This window comes from Citrus clementina, unplaced genomic scaffold, assembly GCF_000493195.1.
Source record: "Citrus clementina cultivar Clemenules unplaced genomic scaffold, Citrus_clementina_v1.0 scaffold_4, whole genome shotgun sequence".
Classification (NCBI taxonomy): Eukaryota; Viridiplantae; Streptophyta; class Magnoliopsida; order Sapindales; family Rutaceae; genus Citrus; species Citrus x clementina.
This window is the reverse complement of record NW_006262274.1, coordinates 15,399,032-15,406,662: the sequence shown is the minus strand read 5'-3', so window position 1 is coordinate 15,406,662 and position 7,631 is coordinate 15,399,032. Positions and strand designations below refer to the sequence as shown.

General features: G+C 35.3%; 1 pseudogene; it reads left to right on the top strand.

The window, feature by feature from the left end:
* The first annotated feature begins 4,698 nt into the window (after positions 1–4,698).
* LOC112099131 lies at positions 4,699–6,871 on the top strand (annotated as a pseudogene).
* The last annotated feature ends 760 nt before the right edge of the window (positions 6,872–7,631 follow it).

Here is a 7,631-nt window from a genome sequence, read left to right as displayed (position 1 = left end):
GAACCAAATACTAATGTTCAATTATTATATAATTTTAAATTATCATAGTAAGATTATATTATAATTAACGGTGTTGCATAATCTTAAATTTTCTAACTGTATAATGTAAAATAATAGCAAATTAAGCTAAATGATTGTTTGGTTATTGAGAATCTTAGAGAAAATAGATGAACTCTCTGGAATGTTTCTTTTTCATTAATTGAAGCTATTGTTACAGACTCTGTTTATATACAACTTATTTGCGAGCTGCAACTGATAAAAAAAGCATTGCAACAAATCATCCAATCAAAATGCTGAATCACTAACTAAAAGCTAATTAACTAACTAATAGTCACGTGAGCTTTCAACACTCCTTAACAGAATCAACTGACTCAGCACTAACGTGGCATTGCTGAAGAATCTTGACTGCTGGCTTCCTTTCTCGTTTTAACTCAGCACAGTGAGCTTTCTTCACAGTCTCCCTCAAACTCAAGGGACATAACTGCACATTGAGTTTGAGTCTTAGATAATTGAATTGAGAAGAGTTCAATGGCTTAGTTAATATGTCAGCTATTTGCTCTGCACTGGGAACATATAGTATCTTCAAGTCTCCAGCCAAAACCTTGTCTCTGATAAAGTGTAGATCAATTTCTATGTGTTTTGTTATTGAGTGAAATACTGGATTGCGAGCAAGTTCAGCAGCACTCACATTGTCACACCATATGATTGGTTTTTCATCACAACATAAACCAATTTCAAGGAACAATGACTTTAGCCATGTTATTTCAGAAACAGCTGCAGCAAGAGCTCTATATTCACTTTCAGCAGATGACTTGGTAACCACTGATTGTTTCTTTGAAGACCATGAGATTAAATTGTTTTCCAAGTATACACAATAAGCTCCAACTGATCTTTTATCATTCAGATCACTTCCCCAATCAGTATCTGTAAATGTTGTAAGCTTCATGTCACATTCTCTAACAGACTTCAGACCATATTCTTGTGTTTCCTTCAAATATCTTAGCACTCGTTTACATGCCATAAGATGTTGAAGAGTTGGTGAAGACACATACTGGCTTAGTTTGTGAACAGAATAAGCAATCTCAGGTCTAGTCAAAACCAAATACTGCAGTCCTCCAACTATACTTCTGTAATGAGTAGGATCTTCAATATAGTAATCCATTTCTCCCTCAACATTCTTCTGCAATCTGTAATCTTTACTACTGCTCATTGGTGTGTCTATTCCTTTGCATTCAAGCATATCAACTTTTGCAAGTAAGTCTCAGATATACTTATTTTGTGACAAGTATATACTATCATGACCATATAACACTTCTATACCCAGAAAATAAGATAGTCTCCCCAGATCCTTTAATGCAAATGCAGAGCTGAACAACTTAATAAACTCTTCCAACTTAACACAATCTGATCCTGTAATCAATATGTCATCTACATATATCAGAATTATAATGATTGAGCTCTTGGTTCTTCTCAAGAATAGAGATGTGTCAGACTTAGAATTCTTGAATCCCCATTGTATAAGACTACCTTTCAGTTTGTCAAACCAAGCACGATGAGTCTGTTTCAGGCCATAAAGAGCTTTGTGCAGTTTACATACAAAGTCTGGTCTTTGTGGATCAACAAATCCTTCTGACTGCCTCATATAAACTTCTTCAGTTAGATCTCCATTTAATAATGCATTATTCACATCAACTTGTCTTATCTGCCACTGGTTCATCACTGCCAAACTTAAGATCACTCTAACTGTTGCTAATTTTACCACTGGGCTGAAAGTCTCGAAATAGTTAACACCCTCAATTTGCTGAAATCCTTTAGCAACCAATCTTGCCTTATACTTTTCAACACTTCCATCAGTATTGATTTTTATTCTGAAAACCCATTTGTTGCCAACAAGCTTATGATTTTCTATTCTTGGTACCAATGTCCAAGTGCCATTTGATATTAATGCATTATATTAAGCTTTCACTGCCTGAAACCATCTTTCATTGTTGAGAGCCTCCTAAACAGTTTCTGGTTCTTTGTGCAACAAAACTGCAGTATATAGCTTTGGCTTAAAGATACCTGCATTTCCTCTAGTAACAATGGGATGGTGGTTTAGAGATGGTAAGGTTAGAATATGTTGATTTTGTGGAATTTCATCTGGAGATTGATTAATTGTTGTGTCAGGTATGGAAGGTAGTATTGTAGGTGCAGGTAAAATTGGTTGTTGATATGAGACATTGTTTGTGTTTGAGGGTTGTTGATCTGAGACATGTACTTGTGTTGAATCTACTGCTGAAGGAAGGTTATCACCACTAGTATATGCTTGAGAAAGAGATTCATTACTGTTATTTGAAAGATCTGATATGACAGGTAAGGTAGACAATTGCAATACTTGTATAGGTGTAATTGAATCATAAGAGTTTGACTGAGATTTGTTCAAAGAGTGAAAATCAGGATCTGAAGAGAATGAATATGAAGTTTCATCAAAATTGACATGTCTAGCAATACACACACGACCAGAGGGATGAAAACACTTGAAGCCTTTATGAAATGGACTGTAACCAAGAAAGATGCACTTGGTTGTATGATAATCAAATTTATGCTTATTGTAATCTCTCAAGTATGGATAACAAGCACATCCAAAACATTTCAGCATGTTGTAATCAGCTTTATGTTTGTATAATTTTTCATATGGAATAGACATCTTAAGGGCAGAGGTAGGAAGTCTATTAATATGATACACTGAGTATGAAAAGCATCGACTTTACTTATTATCTTCTTTATTGCTTAGTTAGTTTTTTTTTTTTTTTTGGGATGGAAAAATATGATGTTTCACAGCATATTCATATTATACTTTAATGGACATAATTATGTTCTTTGGGCTCAAGTAATGTGTAGTTTTCTTAAAAGTCGCAGATTGTGGCGCTATATTACTGAAACCATTATTCAACCAATCCAAAAAAAAGACAAAGATGCTGAAAAATTTGTTGACCGTCTTAAGGAATGGGATAGTAAAAATCATCAAATAAGCACATGGTTCCGCAATACATCCCAACCATCTATTCATCTCCAGTTTGGGCAGTTTGATACAACCAAATCGCTTTGGGACTTTCTTGCTCATTATTATACTACAATAAATCTTTCACATCAGTATCAGGTTTTACAGACTCTACATCAGCTTAGACAAGAACTTGGACAATCAATTGATGACTTTCACTCTCGTATGCAATTCCTTCGGGATCAACTTACTTTTTCTGAACCTGAATGGAATGATGTTACGGATGCAGAAAAATTCTCAAGCTACCGGGATCATCAACAGTTAATACAAATTCTCATGGCACTACATCACAATTTCGAGCCCACTCGAGCAGCTTTGCTTTATTAGACTCCGTTGCCAAGTCTTGATCATACTATTGATTAGCTTATCGAAGAAGAAACTCGTCGAGCTAGCTTACAGTCTCCTCCCATGGATACAACTTTGGCAACTCATCAATTTAAACCTAGTCATAGCTCAAAGTAAATATGCAAGTATTGTCGTGAACCTGGTCACATTTTACTCAATTGTCCAATGAGGCGTTGTAGATCTTGTTAGAAAATTGGGGCAGATCATTATGAAAAAGATTGTCCTAATAAAGGCAAACAACTTGTCCCTAAGGATACACCTCTCAAGAGTAACCCACTTTTTGCTGCAGCTGCTAATGATAATTCATCTGTTCAAGCAAATATTGAGCAATCCCTTTTTTCTACCTCTATTACTATTAGTGATTTAGAATCCCTTCTCCAACAACTTCTCCAAAAATCCGGTAATACTTCTATTTCTGCCTCATCTATTTTGTTAGGTAACTCATCTTGGTACTTTGATTCTGCCTGTTGTAATCATATGACTCCTGACTCTACTTTTAAATCTATTGTCTCCAATTCACCTGCTATACACACTGCTAATGAATCCTCAATGCCAATTAGTCATATAGGTCATGTCTTTCTTTCTAATTTGTCCTTATCAAATACTTTTCTTATTCTAAAATTGACTTTAAATTTATTATCCGTTGGTCAACTATGTGAACTTGGACTTAATGTAATATTCACTTCCTCTGGTTGTTCTGTGCAGGATCCAAAGACGGGACACACACTTGGGATAAGCTGTAAAGTAGGGCGCTTGTTTGAGCCTGTTGATCTTCACATCCCATCTCATTTCTCCCACACACATCGGTTTATCGCATCGACCTCAAAAGCGTCTTCTGCAAACCTCTGGCATTTACGTTTAGGACATCTGTCACTTAATTGTTTGCAGCGTTTAATATCTAGTAGGCAATTAGGTACTGTTACCAATGAACATGTTGATTGTTTATCTTGTTGGATAGCAAAACAAACTGCTTTACATTTTAATAATTGTGAGTCTGTTTCTCATGCTCCTTTTGATTTAATACATTCTGATATTTGGGGACCATCACCAAATGCCACTGTAGGTGGATCTTGATATTTTGTGATTTTTGTTAATGACTATTCTTGTTTTACATGGCTATTTCTTATGAAAAATAGATATGAGTTTACTAAAATTTATTGTGACTTTGCATAAATGATTAAAACTCAATTTTCTCAGTCTATTAAAGTTTTTCGTATTATAATCACATGGAACCAAGGATAATGAATTTCTAGACTTCCTACATAAACATGGCATTATATGTCATCGCTCTTGTATAGGTACTTCTCAACAAAATGGGCGAGCTGAACGTAAGCACAAACATATTTTAGAAATAGTTCGCTCCCTTTTAATCTTTGCTTCTTGTCCTGAACGTTTTTGGGGAGAAGCTGCTCTTACTGCTGTATACGCTATTAATCGCATTCCCTCTATAGTTATAAATAATAAATCCCCTTATAAGAGATTATATGGAATCTCACCTAATTATCATCAACTTAAAGTTTTTGGTTGTGATTGTTTTATTCTTCTTCAACCCAATGAACGTACAGAATTAGAGCCTCGTGCTTGCTTATGTTGTTTCTTAAGATATGACATTAAACATAAAGGTTACCAATGTTGGAGTCCCATCTCTAAGAGACTTCGTATCTCTGGACATGTTTTTTGGAAACATAAATGTTTTCATCTATGTTATCTTTTCATAATATCCCTAAATCATCCACTCACCTCTTTATAGATACAACTATCGATTTGTTTCTTGATAATTGTGCTTCAGGACTATCTTCTGAACTCCAAATAAGTGCTCTAGAGAATGTTACGCCTCCCTCTGAGTTACCTATCCTGCCTCACGGATCCTCATCAACCAACTGCAGCTCTTTTGACACTATTCATTCTCCACCTCTTCGTCGTTCCACCCGGATAAGAGAACTACCTCTTAAGCTTAAAGATTACAAATGTTTCTCTACCACCTTTTCCTTGTATGAACCACAATTTTATTCCGAGGCCAACTCTAATCATGTTTGGCAGCAAGCTATGGTAGAAAAATTTTAGGCTCTTGAAAGGTCGCATACTTGGGACTTAGTTGAGCTACCACCTCGAAAAACTGCTATTGGGTGTAAATGGGTATACAAAATCAAAACCATATCTGATAGTTCTATAGAACGATACAAAGCTCAACTTGTCGTAAAAGGGTATTCTCAAGAATATGGCATTGATTATGAGGAGACTTTTGCACATGTTGCACGTCTTACATCCATGAGAAGCTTATTAGCTGTTGCTACTATTCGTCATTGGGTATTATTTCAGATGGATGTAAAAAATGCTTTTCTTAATGACGACCTTTCTTAAGAAGTCTATATAAAACCTCCTCCTGGTTGCTCTCATCCTCCAAATAAGGTTTGTAAACTTCGTCGTGCCTTGTATGACCTTAAACAGGCATCAAGACCATGGTTTGAGAAGTTCAGCACCACAATCAAGCAATTTGGTTTCAATGCCAGTTCTTATGAATCTGTCGTTTTTGTCCGCAACACCGACAAGGGATGTATTCTTTTATTACTTTATGTTGATGATATAATTATTACTAGAGATCATCTTACAAGAATTACAGATCTTAAAGTTTTTTTTCAGCATCATTTTGAGATGAAAGATCTTGGACGACTTAGTTTCTTCCTTGGACTCGAGGTACTCTCTACTTCGTCTGGTTACTATCTTTCACAAGCTAAGTATGCTTTTGATTTTCTTGCTAGAGCTGGGTTGACTGATAGTCAGATTGCCTCTACACCTCTCGATCCTAACATTAAATTTGTGCCGTCTGATGGAACACCACTCAGTGATGCTACTCTTTATCGACAATTGGTTGGAAGTTTGGTTTATTTAACAGTGGCACGACCCGATATAGCCCATGTTGTTCATGTTGTTAGTCAGTTTATGTCGGCTCCTCGTTTTACTCACTATGCAACTGTCATTCATATCATGCGCTATCTTAAAGGGACTATATTTCATAGTCTCCACTTTTCAGCCAATTCTTCTTTAGAACTGCATGGTTTTTCTGATTCTGATTGGGCAGGTGATCCTATTGCTCGACGTTCTACCACCGGCATTTGCTTCTTTTTAGGTGATTTACTTATTTCTTGGCGTAGTAAGAAACAAAGTGTTGTTGCTTTGTCTACTGCTGAGGCTGAGTACCAGGCCCTTGCTAATGCAACTCAAGAGGTTGTTTGGCTTCGTTGATTACTAGGGGACATGAGAGTTACCTTTAATAGAGCTACATCTCTTTAATGTGACAATAAAAGTGCCATTGAAATCGCTCACAATGATGTCTTCCATGAGCGCACTAAACACATAGAGACATATTGTCATTTTATTCGCCAACATTGTGCCCAAAGTACCATTCAACTTCAATTTGTGTGCTCTCGAGATAACACAACCGATCTTTGCACCAAGTCTCTTTTACCTAGCTGTGACTTGGTTTAGAAACTCAAGCTTATTTCTACGCCACCATCTTGAGTTTGAGGGGGGTGTTAAGAAAAAATCACTCTCCATTAATTCCCAAGATTATGATTCTGATCACTCTCCACTAAATCTCAAAATTATGATTCTGTATATTACGATTCAGTCTATCCCATAATTTATACCTGCCATATTTGTATTTATTTAGTTTCTTATTTAAGCTTCATGTAAAGCCTATATATAAGCTTATTCTCTTTGTAAATATGAAATCGAATACACAATAATAATATTTCATATTCGCTTTCACCCGCATTTAATTTTTTTTTGTTTAATAATTGACTAATATATTTTAAATTCCCTATTGTTCGACCCCGGACTCACTGGGCTATATTGTAATTAGACATTTCTATACTTGGGTGTAAACAACGCTTTTGAGTCGTGTTAAATTTTTTTATGTCGTTGCCGAAAAGTTTCTTAAATTTGGTGTCAATTTTATTTTTATTTTATTATTCTATTTTATCAATTATTATCTATGTTTTGCATCCTTCACGTCAGTTTTTTATTTGGTTCAAATTTTATTTTGTAAAATTTCAATTAGCTCCCTCATCTCTCTGGTAATAATAGAATTACCATAAAACTTATGAAGAATTTTATTTTGAATTACAAATTGTTGCAACTCAGTCCCTAAACTGAATTGGAACTTGAATCTTTAGATTATGACTTATTCTTTGGACTTTTGGACTGGAGGATTATGTGAACTTGGACTTTATAGACATAATGGACA